At 35.8% G+C, this 25791-nt stretch overlaps 1 protein-coding gene across 12 annotated transcripts in view; it reads right to left on the bottom strand.

The window, feature by feature from the left end:
* The window catches only part of LOC105152712 (coiled-coil domain-containing protein 39), a 231403-nt gene that overhangs the window by 18752 nt on the left and 186860 nt on the right, over positions 1-25791 (bottom strand). The gene's annotated exons all lie outside the window — the stretch shown is intronic.

The following is a 25791-nucleotide window of genomic DNA, read 5'->3' as shown; positions in this document are numbered from 1 at the left end:
CCAATAGATGGCCCACCCTGTAGGTTATAGGTATTATAGATTATGTATTTTTGTAAGATCTATTTACTTTTTTTTTTTTATCTACAACGCATTTTCTCAAACATCTAGTACATCTTCAAAACCTCGCTACATGCTTCGTATCATGATAAAGAAAAAAAATCAATCGCAAATTGCGATTGATAATAATCAAGGCAACCGCATGTTCATACCTCTTGCTACGTGGAAGGCATTTATCAAAAGGCGTGTAGATATTGCAATTAATGCAGTTAACAGTCCCATCATCGATTCAAGATCTAAATGTGTTAAAACATATATTGTAATACGAATAACAACAAAGTTGACATTAAATGGCACATGTTTGTGCATGAAACCAACAACTATGCTTTTCTTATTTGAATTTGAACAATATATTGAGCATGTATTCTATGGATTGAATCAATATACGCACAGTGTTAGTAAGAAATTCGAATATTTTGTCATTTTTTTCAAAATTGTATTACTAATAAAAGCAATGCTGCAAACATTTTATACAAAATTCTATTATAGAATGTGAACTAATAGTCTATGGTTTAGATTATATTGTATAATACATACTGCATTACATAATAAATGAATGTATGTTAAAAATCCTTTTTTTCTAAAATTATTTTATCTCTAGTATCTTCGCCATATTCTTCATATCTTCGTAGTAGTATTGAATTAGTCAATAAGAAAGCGCGCTTGGCTATTTGTATTACATTGATAAAAAAAGAAATATTATCATATTTAGTATTACTAGGTTACTAAAAATTTATAAAAATATTATCATAATTAGTTTCTAATTCGTATCGTTAAAAATCATAAATACCATATCTATTTAATTAAATCACATTCAAGAAGAAAAAACAAACATGGAAGGGAGCGCAAATACAATAATAAATATAGGAACGGGAAGAGAGATAGAACTACGTCCTACAATGGATAGGAGAGAGAGAACAATAGGTTAGAGAGAGAAGGAATGAAATCCTCTTTTCCCTCTAACACGGACCCCCGGTGACTTTCCCCTCCCTCGGATCCAATGTCTAACTTCATCCTCTTCACCCGCGCAACACTAGAGCCATCTGCTTGTTGCTGTATCCATGAGTTAGAATCGATGCTTATATCCTGAAGTTCATTGAAGATTTCTCTAAAATGGTGAAACCGTTAACGAGTTTGACGATGAAGGGAATAAAATTTGACGGAAAAACAGCAAGATGCGTTTGAAACACTAAAAGCAAAATTAACTACAGCTCCAGTATTAAGTTACCCGGACTTTACCAGGGAATTCCTGGTAACAACGCGTCCGACTGTGCAATCGGAACGATATTATCACAAGGTCTTGTAGGTCAAGATAAACCCATTGCTTTTGCAAGTCGAATATTAAACAAAGCTGAACAGAGTTACAACATTATCGAAAAGGAGTTGTTGGCAATAGTATGGGCCATAAAGTATTTTCGTCCGTACTTATACGGAATCACATTTACAATAGTGACAGATCATAGACTATTAGTTTAGCTTTTTAATGTCACAGATCCAGGCTTTAGATTAATGAGATGGAGATTAAAGTTTGAGGAGTACGACTATAAAATAATATATAAAGCCGGCAAAGGCAATACGAATGCCTACGCGCTGAGTAGACATCCGAGAGAACGCTCGAGTGAACGAAATCTATCGGGAAAAAAAAGAGGAAGAAGATAACGACGAAAAAAAAAGGAGAACATGAGGAGCGAATACACGGAAGAAGAGAAACGACAAATACTACGAATATCATGACACACCGACAGAAGCGCATCAGGTGATATCGTGAACTCCGATTAAAGAGGATAAAATTGTTACATAATTGGCGTCACGAAAGATGTTGATAATTATATTAATAAGTGCAAATTATGTCAAAAGAACAAGTTGAGCCATAAAATGAAAATGCCACTTGTGACAACAGATACGTCGGAAAAACCGTTCAAAAAAATGCGCCCTAGATATAGTAGAATCACTGATAGTAACAACCAAAGGGAATAAATATGTTCTGACTTTCCAAGATATGCTAACAAAATTTAGCAAAGCAATACCTATAAAAAAATCAAGAGACAGCTATATTCAACAAACCCTTTATAAAAATTATAATGAAACATGGAATTCCTGAAAAAATCTTTACGGATAAGACACTAATTTTACGAGTGAGTTATTTAAAACTGTCTGTAAACTTCTAAAAATTGAGAAGATTCAGACAACAGCATATCATCCAGAGAGTAATAGAGCGTTAGAACGATCGCATCGTACTTTTGCAGAATATTTAAAACATTACATTAGCAAAGAGCAAATCGATTGTTGAATAGCTTCCCTATGCTATGTTTACGTACAATTCCTCATATGGCTACTGGATATACTCTTTTTGAATTAATATACGGACATCAAGTGACTCTATCTACAAACTTATAACGGCCAAAATCAACTTACTCTTATGATGATTATGCACAAATGCTAAAAGAGAGACTCGCACGATGAGCCAAGTTGTACGAAAAAATGCGAAGCAGGCCAAAATACAAACGAAGAAACAATATGACAAAACAAGCTGAGAGAAAGCCTTTAGAGTAGGCGATCAAATTTTATTTACTCTATGACGAAACAGTAAGAAGAGGTCGATTGAGAAAATTGGAATCAAAATGGATAGACCTATATATCGTGTTAGAGAAACACAACAATGTAAATTATTCAATAAAAATGGGGCGCAGAACTATACGCGTATACACGAATCGAATGAAGCTCTTCATAAAGAATTAATTAAAGCAAGGAAGAACCGCGTAAACTTAAATAATTAATGTTAGTGAATAAGTTAAGCGTTAAGAGAAATAGAACAAGGAAATATAATAAAATTGGTAATTACATTATGTCATCCGGGGGAGTACCTCCACCTCCCGATGGGCAGTGCGGGTATCCAAATAAACCCGCAACCTCAGCTGGGCTGCGGGATTCCGCACCAAGTCGTCGTTCCTCGTACGCGTAGGCGGCATGGAAATAGTACCTCTGCCAGCAGGAATCGCATGTGGAAGGCACGAAAACATCGTTGAACGCGATACACCTCATCGTTATGATTTATTCTCGCGTTGACAACGTGTACGCAGTGAATATCAACAACGTATTGAGAAGACAAAAAGAGTAAAAGGAGTTAAGAGAGCATGTCAGGAGACGAATTAGGATTCGTGGAAGAGCAACATGAGTCCTTATATTACAAAGTTCTTATATGGAGATCGCCAACGAACAAGACATCTGAAATGTCAGCAAAACAAACAGAAAGTCCATACGACTGGACGCAGTTTCAAAATCAGTCAAGTGTGTACTTCGAGAAAATCGGGGGAATGAACCTAAATGAATTAGTTTGGAAATTAGTGAATTAGAATAACTGCCCTTGAGTCCGATATGAACTCCAAGAGTATTTAAAAAATGCAGAGCAACGATGTGAGGTAGCTGGTAATGCACAACAGTTATGCAAAAATATGATGAATATTTTTGAGAAAAATAACGAAAAACTTTCTACGTTGTTAAATCATTTCAAAGTATTATATAAATCGACCCAAAATAAATGGGAATTAATAGACGCTATCGGCACGGTCAGCAAAACGCTCTTTGGTAGAATGGATGCGAAATGAATATACGAACAACTACAACTACTTTAAGGAAATCAACTAACGAAACAACACGTTGCGAAATATCAATTAAAAATCATTAATGCAATTATTGGTCATATTGACCATCTGGAGAAAGCAATAGTCTACAACGAAGATTTACTTTCTAATATCACTATCAAAATGGAGCTATAATTGGCTAAATACATTCAAAGAGAAGACTTGGACGAATATTTTCAAATTATCTTAGTCATTTGACAACTCTCATGACGAATGTAGATAAGACAGAAGAATACTTAGTATCCGCGAAAAATAGTATTCTGCGTACTAGTTATCTCTAGAACATATCATAATAGATTTAAGAAGAGCTGCCTCATAGCTTATGAAAGGATTACATTTTCCTTTCCAGATAAAATTAAAAAATTGGCATTCCATTCAAAAGTAAACGTAAGTAAATGCTTTTATTGTCAATAATTATATATTCACCACTCTCAAATTTCCGATAATTGCGTACCCTACATATTATATAAAATAATTAAGGAAATGCAATTACCTGTCTATGAACAATTAAATGTATTTAAATTCATTAAAATAATTCACCCAATAATAGCATTAGATAGAGAAAATAATCATTACACTGTTACGTGAAAACGAATTAAATAAATGCATTCACGATATAACCACTTATATGTGTGAGAAAGATTTTCCCATATGCCATATATAATCAGATGCGAAGTGCAAATCTTTACAAACATGCCAGGGCAACTTCGGAATTGCGAGTACAGATGTGTTCTTGCAAGTACTATGTTGTGAATCACGCCAACGGAAGATAGAACGTAGCTGTACTCAGTCATAAAAAATCAAGAATGTACTATTACGTCCTGCCCTCCATAGAAATATAATTTTACCTTCTTTTTTGTCTTTTCATTTCGAAATTGAATTATTTTTCGTTATTTAATCTCACATCTATTTAAGTATTTCTATTAATTAATTGCGGATATTCCTAGTGAAAAACTTATTCGGCGTAGTATAATTCTGTCATGCCAACGCCACATAACACGTATGTCGTGTGAGTCAATCGAAGCACTCGTGAAGCACGTGCCGCGTGCCGATGTATTGCGATGAAATTCCAGGCAGGATAACTCCATGCGGAGCTAAGAAATCGGTCCCATATGTTAGGAATGTCATGTCTTTATCATTCTACACGAGGTTTAAGAAAAATTAATCCGATCGAAACACCTCAACGCCTATAATCTGTCTAAAATAAGAATAAGCTATCGCGTACTATCGCGTACAATCACGGCTCGCGATGCGCGTATCACTCGTCGCTCCGAATCCTTAATGGGATTTCAGCCGCTCTGACCGAAAATATTGTTAATTTCTCGCGTTATGTTTAATACATTTTTTGATTTACTATCTTTTGGCCATCATGACCGCCTTAATTAGCCTGAAACAGATAAATAAACGCGAATTTGTTGCGTTAGTGAGCCGATCAATCGAAAGTCGAGGAAGGAATACCGCGGACCATGGAGAAAGGCCCAAAATTTAATTTGTTAATTATTTTAAAATTCCATCAATTAACACGAAACTAATTTGATCCGTCAGTTCTAAATTCGTGGCAACCGTTCCAAATTTCAATTCGATGTGACTAATATTTTCATATAAAAAATCATTTTTCAAATTAGGCACATATCAATTCCGGAAAATTCGAGTTCCCTCTTCATCCCGACTCGCGAGCGCCACCGACTGGCGCCTAAACGGGGCGAAAATCGAGTCCGGGAGCAATCAGTCATTCTTGATCGCATCATTTTGATCGATGAATCAAACCGAAAAGCTGGTGGAATATTTCTCAATATTCGCAATATATACAAAGAAAACAAGAAAGTATGCATGCGTTAATTTCATTCCTATATCCCTGACCGCACTTGTAGGAGCTGCTCAGCCCTTCCCCTTCTCCTAGGCTAATCGCGCTCGTAGAAGCTGCTTAATCTATCCTGCTCTTCTAAGCTGATCGCGCTCGTAGGAACTGCTCAGCTCACCTCCCCTTTACTTACGAACTAACCGCGCTTATAAGAGCTGCTTAGTCCTTTCTCGGAATTGACCGCACTCGTAGGAGCTGCTCAATTCTTCCCTTCATTATTTGTTCTATCTGTTCTTCTTATTTATTTCCAATTTTGCTTCTTTAATGCAATTATTCAACTAATCTCGACGGTAATTTAAACAAAAATTCCGGTAGACCAACCAAGGGATCCGCGTCAATTCCAATATAACTAGCGTGTCAGTCAGTCCAGTAATTCAAACTTTAATATGGCGTTATATTCAATTTTCATTCAATCCATTCCTCCATCTCCTGCCGAAGGGAAATGATGAAATGGCTTGAATTAGTCGGACCTACCGTTAATTTCTGTGCTAAATGAACACTAATCAATTTGATATTTGCTACGATTACAGTTATTCGTTGAAGTATTAACGCCAATGGCAAATACAACAATAATTCATAAATTGCTCAATCAAATAACTCACGATGTCTCATATTGATAAAGAACGCATTCCATTTCAAGAAAACAGTAACTATCAATTTAAAATTCTAAGTCAATTACAATAGATCAATTATCATAAAGGACTCCTGTAGCATGCGATACACTGGCGCTAGCAGTCTCATGATTTGCTGCTCGACCTGAGATTCGCTCCCACTCTGATCGTATCTCCCCTATTCCAATAACCACTTCGCCACTCTTTCAATCCTGTGTCCTGCTCGTGCGCCGCGCCGGACCGTCTCTCTCTCTCTCTCTCTCTCTCTCTCTCTCTCTCTCTCTCTCTCTCTCTCTCCCTGCCCCCACTTCGCGCTCGGCAGGACGTGACACACAATATAACACAAAAATATTCAATCCGCGATTATAAACTATTCTTAACATGAGAATTTGCATATTTCTGATAACAGCGGTGGGATAGTAACGAGAACTGCTGCATAACATAATAATTCATAAATGCGAAAATATCTAGATTCATTACAGTTCTTGACGCAATATATTTCTAATGACAGCGGTGAGATAATAACGAGAACCGCTGTATCCTAACACAGTAATTTATAAATGGAAAAATTCGTTACAGTTCCTGACGTAACAGAATTATCACTTGTAACGAACGATTAGAAGAAAAAATCGAAATAAACATAACAAGCAATATTAAACTAAAACGAAATTGTAAACTAATGACATCAGATATTATCTTGAGAACAAAATCACAATTCGCAACATAGTATATTCATATTCATTTACCCGAGTTCAATCTTACTTTAAATATTGAAATACGATAGACCTCCCAAAGCATATTCTATTGAAGAAAATAATAAAAGATCCCGAAGAACTAATCAAACTAAGTCTAAATATCGACGAAATAGATAAATATCTAGAAAGTAACAAGAATATATTCACTAAACATTTTATATATCTCGTAAGATCAAGCATATTAGTTATATTAATAGCTAGCGTGATCGGTATAGTTTTCTGGATAACAAAAAACTGATTCATAAACCAAGAAATAACAGTCAAAAAAGACGAAGTACAGGAGTAGAATTGCGCATCAATGACGCTATGCTATATTGAATGAGTGCAAAATGTAAGAAACGATTGTATAATACGTATAAAATCGCGAAATAATGCTAAATTGTATTATAATATTTAAATTTGATTCCTCATTTCCTTTTTTCTAAGGGAGGGAGGGGAGGAATGTCACGAGTGTCATTGCAAAAGTAATACATAAGAAATGTTAATTTATATTTATGAATTTATATTTATGAATTTCGAAAGAATACATTGTAAAAGAGAGAGAAGAAGCGCAAGATCGGAATTATGCAAGCAATCGATAGAACTCGGCCATTGCATCCTTAATTAATAATCAGAACGCTGAGGAAGCGCTGATTTGACAAGGACGGTCGAGAAGAACAAAAAATATAAGACCAAAAAAGCAAAGCGGAGGGGGTCATTTTTGTCAAACAGTAAACGCGTCACGTCCGTTTATCTAAGTAAAATATTGTAAGGCTGATATAAGTGTTTTATTAAAGAAAACTTTTAAATTTCACAAAGTTCTTTACTGAAATGCCTAACTCGTCCTCGCTGGATCCCAAACCCAATGCCGTGGAAGTATGGTACAACATAGTATTAATATGTAATTTGTTGCATAAATAAATTAAATTAAATGAAATAATTTTATATTCAAATAATATAATCATTATATCATTATTGTTTGTTCGTCATTCGCTTCTGCCTTTGTTTAAAGGACAGGCACAGATATAAATAATTATTTTGTTAATTTGCTGCGTGTCTTTGTTATGCGATCTTACGCGTAAACACATTCTCTTACACTGTGTCTAATTTCGAACTTTAGTATAAGTTAATCAACATGTACCAAACGTAAACGCTTTATTTCGCTTAAGCGCTCTTGCGTTTTCTGTGGCGCTGACAAAAGTTTGCGCCCCTCCGATGATTGCGTTCCTGTTGTTACAACTGGAGGATAGGCCATCGTTGCTTCTGCTTGGAGCTGCTGCTGCTTCCTCGGCTGCGTCTCATCACCTTTTCTCTCATCTCTATCTACAAAAATGACGGAATGCGATGTTATTCTTCTCAGATGTTTATTGATGTCTCATCAGCTCTTTCTGCAATTAAGTCTTCCTTGTCTACTCTAACTAAATCCATCTGCTCTTTGAAGCACAGAATTGCTTGTATTCAGTCAGGACTTAATCTTCTAACCCATCATCTTGAGCTCATTCTGAACACATTTAATACTAAGATGACGGAGTTCGATGAGGTATTTCAACGTCTTGGAGATATCGGGGGTGCGACAAATCGACTGGCGGCGGCGACGGATGGTCTATCTGCCGATCTGGTTGCTATAGGTGTAAGACAGAACAAGTCATCCTTGAGGAGCGCTTCGCTAGGCTGAAGAGGGAGGTGCGTGCTGGTTCTGCAACTTTTGCCGATGGTTCTCATGCCTTGCCAGATGGACTATCTGCTAATTTTGAGCGCATAATCAATGAGTAGAGGGACCATGAGCTCATCGTATTCGGTCAAAAGTCCTTTCAGAGAATTGCACTAAGATTGTAACAAAAGTTTCATGATGTCTCGGTGTTTTCATCGGAGATTGCTCGTGCCTTCAGGATTCCTGGCAAGAATCCGTCTTCACTTATTATCAAATTTACGACAATATCAAGATACAATGAACTAATCGCCTCTTCCGAGGGATGTACTAAATGCATCTGATGTCTGCGGCTCCTGGTCGACTGGTAGGATCTTTATTTGCGAGCGGGCTACAGTATCTGAGCGGCACACTTTTACTGAGGCTCGTCAACTAGCGGCGGCGCATGATGTTAGGCGTGTTTGGATACGTAGAGGGATCATATATTTTCGCATCAAGGATAACGCCCTCGTATCGTTACACCTCCCCGAATTCACTTCTCTCCATTCTTAAATCCGTTTCACTCCCGTCCGCTGCCTTTCATCCCTGCGTGACTCCCTGCAGATCCGTCTCAATTTTCGAGTCCATGGACGGGTGTCTTTTGCAATGGCAGACTGCGTTTTGTACACATTAACATTAGGTCACTCATTCCGCATATTGCGTTGGTCAGAGACATTATCGCCCGAACCATTTGGATGTTCTGGCCGTCGGGGAGACTTGATTGCGGAATTCGATCGACTCTGGATCCGTCGACATTGATAACTACGTGCTTGCTCGCTCGAATAGATCCATGGGCCGCCGTGGTGTCGCGCTAAATTTCGATGAGTCTCTCCAATTCTCCTCGATCGGCTTGGACGTCCCGCGTGAATACTCTCACTGATATTGCTGCTGTATCTCTCTTGCTCGCGGTCGGGTGGCGGTTGTCTTATATCACTCTCCTAGTGCACCACTTTCTGAGCATTTTATAGAGTCATGTCTATCCTGTGCGGATAGATCTATGTACAACCAAAGCGATTGTGTGCCTTCGATTTCAATATCGACATTCTCGGTCAAATTGATTATAATGCCAAACTGTTACTTGATATCGCATCGCTGTTTTTTCTTAGGCAATTGATTGATGCTCCAACTCTCTTAACATGTAATTCGGCAATCACCTTGGATCTTATTTTTCTCGTCGAGCATTAATGTAGTCGAGTGCGGAGTCAGCGATGCGATCAGTTTGAGTGATCTTATCATCCATGCGACGCTGACTATTCTGCGACCACATCGTCCTGGTCTTTCGTCCTTGTGTCATTCTCGCGTAACATTCATGCAATCAGGCCTGAGGACATTGAATTGGGGCTGATAGACTGGTCCCTTTTATATGTGGCGTCGCATGTTGATGAGATGGTCTCTCACTTTACTGCCTCTCTTACTACTATTTTTGACCAGCTCGCCCCGATTATTTGTAGACAGATTTTTCGTTTTCCGCTGCGCCGTGGCTGAATGGTGCAATCCGACGGTTCATTGAGCTGAAGAGGTGTGCCCTTCTTAGATACAGGTGATCTCAGTCTCCTGCGGACTAGCAGCGTTACAAGAGTTTGCAGAACGACATGAATAATGAATATTGCTGTTCGTCGTGAGAAAAATTCCTCTCTCATAACCGATTCCACGCTTCAATTCTGACGAAATCTCTTTGGTGGTGCACAATCCTCCTCTGCTTCTATACCTCTGCACCTTAGAAATCCTTGCCTCTTGAATAATCATTTTTTTGATACTCTATCTTCTTCGTCTTATTCCTCTAACTCACTTTCTTTCTTCCTCTCCTCACGTTTCCTCGACCTTCAACTTTGCTCCAATCATTCCTAGTGATCTCTACAATATTTTTTAAGTGCATTCGCCTGACTTCTGCTGTGCCTCTGCATCTCTCCGGACGCATGCTCCTACTGTGCCTTCCTCAATGTCTTGATTCCCTTTTTTATATATTAAATTTCTCCCTTTCTCACAGTACCTTTCCCTCCTCCTGGAAACATTCAATTGTTCTTCCCATTCTTAAAACTAATAACCCCTCTTCTCCTTCATCTTTTCACCCTATTTCGCTCTCCCCTTTTCTCTCAAAGCTGCTTGAGTGTATCTATTTTTCACAACTTAATATCTTTATCACAAATTTTAATATCCTTCCCTCCTGTCTGGTTTTCGTCAATCTCACAGCACGATGATGGAATTGCTTCACATCTCTGACGTCGTGCTTCGTAATTTCAACAATAGTCGCCTTACTTCGTTGTGTTGGACTTCGCAAAAACTTTCGATCATGATATTATACTTTTAGTCAAACTCAAGTTATGCGGTCTTTCTAATCCTGCTCTCTCGTTAATCTGTTTGTTCCTTACAAACTTCACGAAACAAGTCCTCATATATAATCCTTTTCCTCTTTTCTCATCTACTCGTGCCGTTCTCTCTAGTGCTCCTTCGTTCCATTCTCGAACCCTTATTCTTTAATATTTTTGTCTCTGATTTGTATAATGTTTCACTGTCCTCCGAGCTCTTCATGCAGAAGACGTAAGTTTTCTCAAATCATTTCACCCATTCGATGCTTTAACAATCTGTTCTGCTTTGAATACAGACTTAAAATCTATTGCTGAATGGTCCACTAATAATGCTATGCATCTAAATCTTCCTAAATCATCTTTGCTGATTGTCGGTTCCTCAACATTGTATTCAGTCCTTCGATATTTCTCTTAATTCTATTTCAATTCCTCGTTCCTCCTTTATTATTAGTAAAATTCTTGGTGTCTATGTTGACTCTTCATGGTCATTCGAATCACACGTGGCCATCAAGTGTTGGACTGTTTATATTCGTTTATATCTTTTTTCTCTTTTGCCACATCTTTTCTGCTTTCAAAAACTCCTTATTTCTCAATTATTTGTTATTTCTCTATTTGATTACGCTGATGTCGTTTACGTTCCGACTCTTAACCAACATCTGCTAAATCATATACAGCGTATCCAAAATTCTTCTCCGTTTGTCTTATTGCGTCCGTAAATACAACCATATATCTCCGCATTACTAGAGATCTGGCTGGCTTAAGATTTGGCAACGTTTTATTCTCCACCTGTGCTGTTTTGTATTTTCTTTCCTTCGCTCCAATGCTCTTCTATATCTGCGACGTCTCCTTTAGAATTGAACTCTGAACATCATTCCTCTTTTAATTCTTTTGTCACCAGAAGATTACTTATCCTTCTCCATATCGGTCCACTAAATTCCGTGCCGCTTTCTCTTACACCTCTGTAAATATTTTAATTCCCTTTCTGATTCAATAAAAACCTCTCCCTCTCTGTCCTCCTTTCCGCTGCCTTGCGTTTCATCGCGTCACTCAGTATTTAAACCAGACTGATACAATTGGTGTTTACGGATGTATGCGCATGTGTCTATATGTGTGAGTGTATGTGTGTGTGTGTATGATTTTAGCTATTGGTTTACCTCTTATTGCATTGTTGTCTTATTCTGGTTTTGTTACTGGTAGGCTTTATAACAGCAATTTTGCTGATGCCTAACCATTTGCAAACTGCTATTGTCTATTGTATTTATGTTATGTTAACTATAGTCTGTTGTATGTATCATATTTTACATTTACTACTCTATCTAACATGTAGTCTAAAACTTTGCAATAAACTAAATTAAAAAAAAATTATTTAATAGATAGAACATAAATAATATACATTTGGACATTTCGGTTATTGGTTTGAGCCATCATCAGCACAAAATTTCAATCCTACCCTAATACATATTTTTTCTCTGCGGAAGTACTCCAGACGTTTCGACTTATATATATCGGATCATTTTTAATGTAAAATAATAAATTTAAAAATGTTAGTAACTACGCAAGATATTCACAAATTAAAATATAAAAACCGCATGTTGTATTCGTATGTTGACAAGAGGAATTACAGTAGGAAACGACCTAGATACAAACAGCTTCACATCGGAACTTGATGTTAGCCGAATTTATAAGTCACATAATAATCATAGGTCTATTATATAGAGGTCTATTATCCCGTGAATTTCTTCTCAAATAGTATGCAGTAGGTTGATATAATGAATTCAATATAAAAAAGATGTATACACGTTTCATGTTCCTTTTGCTCATTAAAGTTAGATTGTCCAAATTAATTGAAAAAATTAAGTACTAAATACAATTATAAAATTCAGGGATATCACAAATATTCTTAAAATGTAGAACTCTGATGCATAGAAAACCTTTTTAAAAAAAGAAATAAAAAGATATTGAGAAGCGCTAACGATATTGCTTCTCGAATAAAATCTAAGTATCCAATCTAATTAATAGTAGTCTTAATTTTTCTTCAAGGATATTCATATTGAAGGTCTTCTTATTCTAACCCAAGTAATAGCAACTTTAATTCTCTACCAAAATTTATTATTTTTCGGAAAAGTATCTAATGAAAAATTAAAACTCAGATGCTACAATCTTAACTGATCAAGTTAAGTTCTATCAAATTAAAAAGTAAAACACTATTACGTTCAAACTCTACTCTACTCTTTCTTCGATTAGAATTTTCATCATCACCATAAAAGTTATTAACAAGTAACATTGGTAGACTATCTGTTTCTATCAATGTTAGGGAAATACAATAGTGACGAGCCGAATAATTTCGGCTTTTTAAGACTAATAATCCAGTCGGGACGAAGTTGTTGGATTAAAAATTTGAAGTGCCAAGTGTCGAATAGACAAACTTTATCTCGAGGAACAGAGGATGTAAATAGATTAAGAATTACAAACTGAAACAGCAGTTATCGATAATAAATGACACATGTGGCTCTAAACTATTGAACATCCGATAAATGGTCGATGACGAAAGTTGTCTTAGACACATATCTCAATATCCCATTTCACAACCAATATCCTTAATCCTAGATTAGATCAATAACATACGTGAGGCCTGCACTCGGCATCACTAACTCGCGAATATAAAAAAGAGGCCCTTCACAAACAAAGAGACAGCGACATCTCCGACACGAAACTCTGCCGATTCGCGATCATATCACTCCATCGATCTTAATGGTGAACCGCGATCAGTTCGATCGAGTGATCTTACTCGTTTACTACGTGACTCAAGTGACTTAAATAAGCGAAGCCTCCAAACCGCTGGGTCAACCCTCCCCTTGGAATCCTTGGACAATCACAGAGATTGGATTTTAACAGTCAAAAGCCTAACTTGCAGAGCAGCAGTAAGTTCCATCTCGATATATATATATATCGCTATGTAGGGGCGGTTTAAGCGTGACACTATGGTTTAGCATAGATTATGTTTCGCGGTGAGTATATGGATACACACATATATATATATATATATATATATATATATATATATATATATATAGTATATATATATTATAAATATCCTTGTGAAGAAAAATTAAAACTACCATTAATTACGTTGAATATTTAGATTTTATTCAAAAAACACGTATTGTTAGCTTTTTTAGCTTGTTTAGAAAAGCTTGTTTTTTATTACATTAAAAAGTAATTTTACAAAAGAAAAAGGGATGTTTGAATATGTATGGATATATATCATGTATGATTATAAATGTTTATAAATATTTATACATATTAATGTAATGAAAAATTTTTTACGGGTTGTTGAAACAACGCGAACAAATCTTGTTTAAATATATATATATATATAATATATATATATATATATATATGTATGAATTTATATATGTATATATATATAGAGTAAGTCAAGTAATATCGTGGTCGGCCTTACTCAAAGCTAATAAAAAAATATCGCCCTAAATCTATCATGAATCCATAGAGGGCATCTTTGTCCTTGTACTATTAAGGAAGATTCAATTGTCATTGAACTTTCTTAAGAGAATCACATTAAGCGCCATGAGTACTAAACACGCATCACGTTATGAAGCTGTATTCCTCTGCACTCACCCAAAAATGTCACAATTAGCGGCTGCTAAATATATGAAAAAGTCGAAATCATTCGTACAAAAGTGGGTGCAGTGATATAATGTGGCAAAAAATGTCGATGATTTACTGGAATGTGGCTCGATATGCAAAGAATGGACAAAAAAGACGATAAAAAAGACGATAAAAAAATAGTGAATCTGTTTTCGCGGAATCCTGGCTTAACACTGTGTCAAGGACAAGCAAAATTAAAGCAGAAAGGTTTAGATATATCGTACGAAACCTATCTCAAGGCTAATAACATGAAATGTGCAACACCACGCTGATCGACCTCTTATTTGACTTATTGTATATATATATATATATATATATATGTGTGTGTGTGTGTGTGTGTGTGTGTGTGTGTGTGTGTGTGTAATTTTAATAAATAGTAATATAATAAAATTGTATGGACATATTATACATAAATTCCGTATTCTTCTCAGGCGCATGTACTTTATTTCCGTAGAGTTTGTTTCATTGACCTTTTCTATTCTCTCAGTTCGTTCTATTCTTGCTTTTTTACGCAATGATCCCTAGTTAACTTGTTACTGGTCATTGTGTCATCTACAGCAATGGCAATAATAGTATTTAATAGTGAAAATGTCACTTTCATCTCTATATAAAATAGGCAAGACAATAATAACCAGAATAATCGATGAACAGTGCCACGATAATTTAAATAAGAAAATGTTTTTAATTTAATAAAAAATAACGGTTTAAAATTCAGCATTAATTTCAAAGTTCTGGCATTATATTTTAAAGATACCTGTCAATGCCCCCATGGTAATGTCTCCGTCGAATCTGGTGCGACGTATCATTTGTCATCGTATGGATTTTCAGAGCGATTTTCGATTTGGATATCGTATATATATCTCGTGTAATTTAGATACACAATTGACGGCAAGTTATTTCGATCTTTTCATTCAACATCGCGTGTATTATCGAACGTTATTGTTCGCGCTACAACATTACTTTTTATACCTTTCGCCTTTTTAGTGTCATTCTTGCTGTCCACTCTCATCGCGTACATCTTCGCTCTGAGTCCAATGAATTCGGTCATTATCGCACCGTTGTTCTTGTCCTTCATCAAGCCAAATACTTTTTAATTCGCGAAAGGCATACTGTATGCGTTGTCCGCCGGATAATCGCCCGTGTCGAATCTAGCGATATCGCGTTTCATCGTCGCATCGTCGCATTCTATATGATAAATGAGATTGTCCGTGTACATAATTTTAAATTTGTTATGATATATCAGTGACATGTACTCATGATGAAATTCATACAAACAGACTTTCGAAAAGTCGAATATACACATATATGTAAATCGGCTTGTTGAACTTCACCTCAAGTTTTTGCAGTTCGACGGCGATCAAATTTTCCGCAAAGACGTTACAACTATGGAAATTCGGTTTCGAGATCATTGCCTCCGCGCCGTATCGTCCGTCCCATTTTGTTAATTTTACATCTACATGATTTCGAACGTTTTCCATAGTTTTGCCGAATACCGCGTTATTTATTAATTTACAAATTTTTCTCGAAATCGTTTTTCACGCGCGTTCTGAAATTTATATTGAGTTCAACATAATTGCGAAGCCAGGCGAATTGTAACACTATATTATGGATGACGTAATGCTGTTTATCGTATAACGTCGCGAGAAGTTTATCCTCGCACTTGTTGGGAGGCTTATCGCGCATCGGACAGAAAGGTAGGTTACTGTGTCATCGGTAGATCAGTGTGCGGATATTCGAGAACCTCGAGAATATAACTAGTGGATGAATCCGGAGCGATTGCGCTCAAAGTTCGCAGCGTCTTCGACCCATCGAAAGTTGGCATTTGGCAATAATTGACACGTTGCCCTTACTGATTATTCACGTCGTAATACATAAGATACAACGATTTCGTACGAACGCATATACTATTGTTATTAACCTACGCGTATGAACATTGACTGAGGCCACCATACCGATGATAATTATATCAATGTCTGTGAGCTCAAATCTTTCGCGCGTATATTTTAGCATGGCATCCTATGTGAAACCAGGCAAGGTGTAGTGCGCGGGATTGAGACCGTAACTCGTGACACAACTTTGGCGGAAATTTTCGAAAATGTCAATTAATAACAAGACATCTGTTTTCAAGTATAAATCACCGAGCGTGCGAATGGAGAATCACTGTCAGACGTTCGCGGCGTGAACGAAATCGCTCTCGGATACGGTATCGCACGTCAACTGAAAAATAATTCGCGCTATGATAAGCGCGTGTCCTGCAATTTTTTGATGCAGTTAATATATTTGTACGGAAAGACACTTTTACCAGTCAGTAATTCAAATTCTTCGTCCAATAGTGTTGAAAATTTGAAATGTACAATTTTTAGTTTGTCTTTGTCGAAATATGACGCCAATTTATCGAGGCTTATACTTAGAAATTTGAAATAATCAATAAAACGTAATTTTACGCAATTTTTCTGAAAATTCTTTTCATTTTTATGCTATCAACATATTTAGTGAATGAAATGTATTTTTCCTTTGTTATCGGAAGGAGATTTATACATTTCCATCGTACGCGGTAGCAACTTCTTTAATTATAAAATGAACGTCGTAGCCCGATAAATTATGAAATACAATCAGAATATAAAACGAATTTTTATAATTTAGGTTACAATTTGAATGCGTAGGACTGTAGTATCTACCGGTGAGACGGCAATGATCGCGTACACGTGTGTCGTTCGGCGAGAACAGTTTCTTGCAAACACCGCATCGCGCTACGGCACGGCTCCCATTGTTGTTTCGACAACTTTTTCATAGGCACGTTGATGGATACAATATTTTTCACGCGATACGCCAAGTCTTGGAGTTGTCGCGCGAATCACGCTATATCTTCATCACGATGGAAGTGATACGACGATAATATGTCGCCGTACTCGCATCGCACGTAATATCCTATGCTAAACACTTCATGCCGCTGATATGCTTATAACGATGTGTCTTCCTTGTTAAGCTCCATCTTGCATAGAGTCTCCAGATCAGCGTAAACGATGAACGGCACTCGTTCCTAGTTGTAGTGATTGTTGTATTCTAGCCACTTGTCGTCCATGCTCAGCAGTCGGATGGCACAGTCATTTATCTTCTGGCAGTCCACAGTATGCGTCTGTAACTTTTCGCACGAACCAAAATAATGGAGGCACCTGTAAATAGAGAAATCATTTTTCATTATCTTTTAAATATTGTTTTTTTATTGACTTTTCTTATTATATTTACTGGTCGCAGAAATATTTCTTGTTCTTTTGTTGAGTTGCGAGCTCACGAGGCGCGACAGGTTCTTGATCCACGCAAAATGTCCGACACCATCATTGTATGGATCTTGCAGATACAGAACGTTAACGTGCTTTTCCTTCTTATTATCAATAAGAAAATGAACCTGTCCATTTTCAATGCCGTATACATTGATCGACACCGCGTTCAAATGTTCGAATTTGGAAATGTCTTTTATTGTCATCAGAATCTCAATATCCGCGAGATTTAACGTCACCCGTGTAATGCGGGTATGATGATTCTCGATCCGCATTTTTTTCTGCGGGGTACGGAGCGGCATCTACCGACCACGTGAAGCACGCATCGTCCATCGTACACACACTGATTATCGCTCATTTCGTCGCTAATTTCGGCGACATTTCGATATGATATCCCGCGTGCATGAGATTTAGTTTGTTCACGTTAACAGTCAAGTTGGGGATTCGCAATAGCGCCCACTGTCGCGTTCCTGGAAGCCTTCGAGCGATGTTAGGATAGGCTCGATGACGTATTGTTTGTATTATCGCGTATATCGGTGCATCGATATATCTCGTTGTTCTTTGTAATTATTCTTATTAGCACGTTTATCCTTCGTCGCGAGCTCGCCGTTGAACGCGATGTTCACTTTTACACTATCGTGTCTTTCTACAACATCTCGCACTCGCTCGAGCATTATATTGCCAGCATCTTCTAAAAACCGCTGCTTGGTATAATCCGCAACCATCACACTGATCAGAACGCGACCAGACAAAAGATCTTTTGTTGCCACTCGCGTACTCGCCACCAACATGCACGAACCGTCACTCCAATTGCGACTTTGCACCCATGAGTCGCGTGATCTTCGCCACCGAATTATATATATCCAACCGCAAATCGTGGACGCTTGGCACAACGCTCGAGTTCCTCGAGCTACCAATGCAGTCATTGCATCGTTGCAGCCACGCGAAACCAGAGTAGCGACTTGGCTGCATTGCTCCAGCAGTTGGCTTTCCACTTGCTTGTGGTTTTCCATGTCTTTTTCACAGTCTTTAGATCACATCGCACTCTTACACGAAGCACTTAATAGTTTTTCAAGTTGTGCAGAGTGGGCACATGTTACACGGGAATACAATGTACATCGACTCTCCGCATTTCGAGCACGACCACTTGCTGTCTAGTGTATAGGAAGAACAGTTTATGTGCTTCCTAACGAGATACATTCTTTTAACGTCTTATTCGACAAATAAATCATACATGCTGCACATAAAGTTGAAGCATCACTATACGTTGTATTATATTATATAATAACAACAGATTACGGTGTTTAGTACGCCTGTTCAACGCACGGACGAGATTTCCGAAGGCTGCACAAATTTTTCTGCGTGATCCATATTGCTCAAACCAATAAGACATTCAGTATCGTTGGATTGTACTTTTTCGTTGGATGAATCTTGGTCCATTATATCCTCAAATTCTACTTCCATTGCTTCAAATAACTTGTCTGTATTTATACCGTCCATGTTCTCAAAGTTCGCATAATGATTAGCGATACTTTTCACATTACACTTATTGCAATCGGTTCAATAATCTTACAAGGCGCCAACTGCCGCGCACTGATGACCCGTTATATATTTCATTTGCGACTTCTTTGTTTCTTTGTCTTCCCTCTCTATTGGATTACAGCATCGATGTGTCACCGATCTCTTTTTAGAAAAAAATATCATTATCGGCGCTTCTCTTAACATGACATGTCACCGATTTCGCGGTTCTTCCCAGATAAATATCGTTATCGACGCTTCTAACTTTGAAAGAAAGAACTGTGAAAATGTAGTATGATTTCATCATCTACCCCTCATTGACGACGCTTTAGCAGCCGGAATTTGGATATTGATAATGTGTCACCGATCTCCTAGACAAAATACGAGGGGTATCCAGAAAATAAGTTCCGTTTGTATTATACGTTTAGTAAGGTTGATGTATGAGCGAGCTGGCAACACAGCATTGAAGAGGGGAAGCTACCGAATAGAATGAGCGGTGTTCGGCGTCAGTAGCTCGTGAAACACGGTCAGGAGAGGTTATCAAAATGGAGTCCTCCACTTCGCGTCCCGCCACCTCCATTCCGATTCCTTCTCGAGTTGTTTTGCGCGGCATCATTCAGTTTCTTTTTGCTCAAGATTTTAAATCGGTTGATATTCACAAACAGCTTGTTTCTGTATATGGAGAGAGATCTAGCACCATCGGACTACCATCTTTTTACGAAACTGAAGGAGTCCTTGGCCGGAAAACGCTTCCAAAGCGACGAGGAAGTTCAGACAGCTGTAACTAACTGGACTAAAGAACTGGCGGGAAGTTTCTATGCAGAAGGGATTTCGAAGCTTGTTTCCAGATATACAAAATGTATTGAGATTGACGGGAATTATGTAGAAAAAGACTAGAAGTTGTCAAGTATTATCCATGTAAATTTTAGATTTTTTCAATAAAAACTTTATTTGTAAAAAAAAACGGAACTTATTTTCTGGATACCCCTCGTATCTTATCGCGTTATAGTATCGCGGCATATTTTTGGGTGCGAGGTCCGCGGCGGCGGCGGTCCACAACGCATTTTGGGATGAGCGCAAGATTCGCAGCAGCGGCGGCGGCGGCGGCGGCGGCGGTATCATCCCCAATGATATGTAACGTCACAACATGGCAGCATGTATCATTGATATCGGTAAACACCGATAGAGCTGGGGAGCCTTCCCGCGCCTTCCTCCTCCCTTTCCCCGCACCTACCCCCCGCGCCCTCCCTCAGAGGATCTGAGTTAGAACTCGTTATACTATACTACTACGTGGCTTTGGGTGGTAAAATATATATATCAAAAATGACTGAGATGCTAACGTATAAAGACTTTAAGAGAGATTCCACAAAGAGAGTTGTTACAAGTTTGTGGGGAATGCTTGTAACGTGGAGGAATGCGGATTATATGTATATCCAATTTAAAATACAAAATATTACTTTGCAATGATGGGATATTTCCCAGTGGCTATGTCTTGCCAAAGATACATAAACAGAATTGCCCTTTTCGTTTGATAGTTTCCTCATTGAATAGTCTTCTTTACCAATTAACGGTTTTTCTACACAACATAATTATAATATAAAAAATATCCCTAAAACGGACAGTCATATAAGGAATAATTTCCAAATTGTTAAGAAGCTTAATGGCTCTCATTTGAATAGTGAACATACCTTGATTTCTTTGGATATAATTTAGGTTTTTAGTTATATTAGGTTTTTTACTAACGTGACTATGCAATCAATTGTATTAATGATTATTGGCAGTATATTTCTAGGAATTATTGTTTATCGAAAGACGAATTTATTAAAGCTGTTGAATTTGTTTTAAACTCCACGTTTTTCACTTTTAATAATGTTATATATAAGCTGGCACTCCCACGGACTCTCAGTTATCTCTCGTCGTTACTGATCAGGCCATGCGAAATTTGGAAAGTAGTATTTATGAAAAGAAGAGCATAAAAACGACAGCACAAGGTGTTATTTGTGATATTTAATTATCATTACATTAATAAAACATTAAACGTTTCGGCCACAATCTGGCCATTTTCAGTAATTCAGTAATATTCTTAAAATGCAAAGTTACACCTAATTGACATTAAATTCAACAGTCGGGTATTGTAATCAAATAAACGTGTTCTTTTCTATGTGAAGATGCTTCATACAAAATGTTACAACGCCAATTGTCATATCACGAAAAGTGTAGAACAAGAATTTCAAGATTCTAATTTAAAATAAATTTGTATATCATTAATATCTTCTAGTCGGAATATAAAGAAACAGAATCGTTACCTGTTTTACAGCAAAAAAATTAAACGATGAATCTCAAGTATTTCTTTTGCACAATTAGAATTTTGTCGTGACATTATGTGTTGTTATTTGTCATATCATGTATTTTACCACTATTTATATATATGAGTCAACAGTTTAGAAAGTTCTAGAATTATTTATTAAAAGAAAGAGAGAGATCCTTCTTAAGAAGACAAAGATAAACATCAGGCAAACCTTCCGTGTCACTTTGTTTATTGAGACTTTGCCTCTTGTTTGTCTTTTTATATGTATCATTTCCGAAATTCTTCTTTTCATTAATGATTGTTCTGTATCTAAAATTCTTATGTTATCCCAACCCAATTCATGCATCTCATTCAAATTACAGTGGTACCACTGTAATTATGAATCGAGATAGTTACAAGGAAAAATGTATGAGATTCTCAATCAGACTACATACAATTTAATAAATAAAGATCCTACTAATAAAATAACTGTGGAAATTGGTAATTTATTAAAAAATTGGAAAAACAAGGGGTACATTGATTTAAATTTAAAATTGATAAAAATTTATACAAAAAATTGTATGTGTCGGACGGCGAACTTCCGAGATCTTATGGACTGCCAAAAATTCATAAAGAAGCTCATCCTCTAAGATTAATTGTTAGTTGTATTAACAGCTTTTTATCTACTGGCGACTTTTTTAAAAGAAATCATTGACAATAATAATATAAAAAATTTTAGTTATATAAAAAACAGTTTAGATTTAGTAAATAAAGTCAATGGTAAAGTAATCGATAAAAATTTTAGTATTATGTCATTTGACGTAGTCTCCATGTACATGAACATTCCGACTGAATTAGTATCAAAAAGCATTGAATGTAGGTGGAATTTTATTGAGAATAAAACTTCGATTCCTTTACATGAGTTTATTAAAGCAATTATGATTATAATTAATTCCACATTTTTTAGATTTGATAAAAAAATATTTAAACAGATTTTTGGCATGCCAATGGGCTCTCCTTTGTCCCCTATATTGGCGAACATAGTTTTACAAGATTTAGAACAAGAAATTATTACCACGAATAATATTATTTCGTCTTTTTATTTTTGTTATGTGGACATTGTGTTAGCTGTACATAAAGAAAAGATTGAAGGAGTTCTAGGATTGTTTAATTCATATCATGAAAGGCTTAAATTTACTGTTGACTTTGGCGATGAAAACGTCATAAATTTTCTAGATGTTAAATTAATGAGACAAGAAGGAAATATCATCTTTGATATTTATAAAAAAACCTACCAATTCTGGGAGATATTTAAACTATTTTTCGAATCATCCGTTAGTACATAAAAGGGGAGTAATTATTGGGCAATTTGATAGAATTTTACTTTTATCCTATCCTAAATTTCATGAAAAAAACATCTCTGAATAATTCACACGCTTTTAATGGTTATCCTTTAAAATTCATATTTTCAACAATAAAAAATAGAATAAAAACATTGGAAAATAGAACTAATTTAGATCAAAATCGCGAAGAAATTAATAATAAATGATTCTAAAAAAAAATTTTTCACGATACCATACTTGGGCAAAGTATTTGAAAAAGTCAAAAAACTTTCACATGTTCATGGATTTAATATAGCTTATAAACCTATGAATAAAATGAATACTTTTATAATGATGGGAAAGGATTCTTTGCCTAAGGATGACCATTGTGGAGTAGTCTATATAATCAATTGTTTAAACTGTGAATCGTCTTATGTTGGCCAAACTAAAAGGAAATTAAAAACTCAGATAAAAGAACATAAGGCTGACATAAAAAAACCTTCTTCCGAAATTTCAGTGGTTTCACGTCACCGTTTGAATGATGCATTGGATTGGGATAACATAAGAATTTTAGATACAGAACAATCATTAATCAATGAAAAGAAGAATTTCAGAAATGATACATATAAAAAGACAAACAAGAGGCAAAGTCTCAATAAGCAAAGTGACACGGAAGGTTTGCCTGATGTTTATCTTTGTCTTCTTAAGAAGGATCTCTCTCTTTCTTTTAATAAATAATTCTAGAACTTTCTAAACTGTTGACTCATATATATAAATAGTGGTAAAATACATGATATGACAAATAACAATACATAATGTCACGACAAAATTCTAATTGTGCAAAAGAAGTACTTGAGATTCATCATTTAATTTTTTTGCTGTAAAACAGGTAACGATTCTGTTTCTTTATATTCCGACTAGAAGATATTAATGATATATAAATTTATTTTAAATTAGAATCTTGAAATTCTTGTTCTACACTTTTCGTAATATGACAATTGGCGTTGTAATATTTCGTATGAAGCATCTTCAGATAGAAAAGAACATGTTTATTTGATTACAACACCCGACTGTTGAATTTAATGTCAACTAGATGTAACTTTGCGTTTTAAGAATATTACTGAATTACTGAAGATGACCAGATTGTGGCCGAAACGTTTAATGTTTTATTAATGTAATGATAATTAAATATCACAAACTATAACTTGTGCTGTGGTTTTTTATGCTCTTCTTTTTATATGTTTTTAAATATTTTTTTGTCAAATTTAAAAAATGAATTAATTATAATCATGATAGCTTTAATAAACTCATGTAAAGGAATCGAAATCTTGTTTTCAATCGAGTTCCACCTACGTTCGATACTCTTTAATACTAAATCGGTCGGAATGTTCGTGTATATCGAGACCACGTCGAATGATATAATACTAAAGTTTTTATCGATTACCTTTCCATTGATCTTACTCACAATATCAAAACTGTTTTTTACATAACTAAAATTCTTTTTATTATTATTGTTAATAATATCTTTTAGGAAGGTCGCCAATGGATAAAAAGCACTATTTATGCAGCTAATTATCAATCTTAGCGGATGACCTTTCTTATGGATATTTGACAGTCCATAAGAACTCGAAAGTTCGCCGTCCGATACATACAATTTTTTAGGTCAATGTACCCCTTGTTTTTCCAACTTTTTAATAAATTACTAATTTCCGTAGTAATTTTTTTAGAATCTTTATATATTAAATTGTATGTGCTTTGATCATTAAGAATCTCGTACATTTTCTCTTTGTAACAATGACGATTTATAATTACTGTTGTGTTGCCTTTATCAGTTCTGGTAATTAAAATTTTCAAATTCTCTGAGACGAATCGGTTTACTTCCTTCACACCTTCTTTTATGATATTGTTTTCGAACGATTTAATATCACAATGATTTATTGATTTAAATATATGAATGGTTTCATTCCTAATATTCTTACAAAATTCGTCATCAGTTCTGAAAAGGTTATGTTCAACATATTTAATGAATTCGAGCACACTCCTCTCTTTGTTAATGACATTATTAGTTAATATTATTATAAATTAAATTGCTGACTAATTGCAAAACTATTTTGGCTTTCCTCCGGAATGTCAATATCACTGAGATTTATTAGCCATTGTTCGTTTGTACTCGTTATTGTAAAATTTGTTTTAAAACTGTCCGGACAAATATTAATATTATGCGTTGTCCTTCATTGGCCATAATATCTTTGGTTGATATTTTCTTTAACTTCAACGGTTCACTAAGAGTATCATTCTCAGAGTCTAAACTATGCATAATGTTGTAATTGATATTTCCAATTTTCATTCTATCTCTAATTCTATGACTAGTTTGCAGGTTATTGAATTTTATTATTAATCCTATCTTGTTCTTTTCGCCACATTCTATTGAAATTGATTTCTTGTCGACGAAAGAAAGAATTGAATATGTTACATGGTAGAGTTTTCTCTATCTGTCTATAAATAGTGAACATATCAGATTTTAAAACGTATAAAAAGAAGATTATAAGAAACCACCGCACAAGTTGTAGTTTGTGATATTTAATTATCATTACATTAATTAAAACATTAGACGTTTCGACCACAATCTGGCCATCCTCAGTAAATTCACAATATTCTTAAAATGCAGAGTTACATAAGCTAACTATTAAATTCAACCGTCGTATGATATAATTATATAAATGTGTTCTTTCATATGTGAAGATGCTTCGTATAATGTTACACCGCCAATTATCATATCACGAAAAGTGTAGAACGAGAATTTCCAGATTCTAATTTAAT

This window comes from Acromyrmex echinatior, unplaced genomic scaffold (genome assembly GCF_024713525.1).
Source record: "Acromyrmex echinatior isolate Ae372 unplaced genomic scaffold, ASM2471352v2 Scaffold20, whole genome shotgun sequence".
Lineage (NCBI taxonomy): Eukaryota > Metazoa > Arthropoda > Insecta > Hymenoptera > Formicidae > Acromyrmex > Acromyrmex echinatior.
The sequence above is the reverse complement of the archived record's forward strand: the minus strand, read 5'-3'. Positions and strand labels throughout refer to the sequence as shown.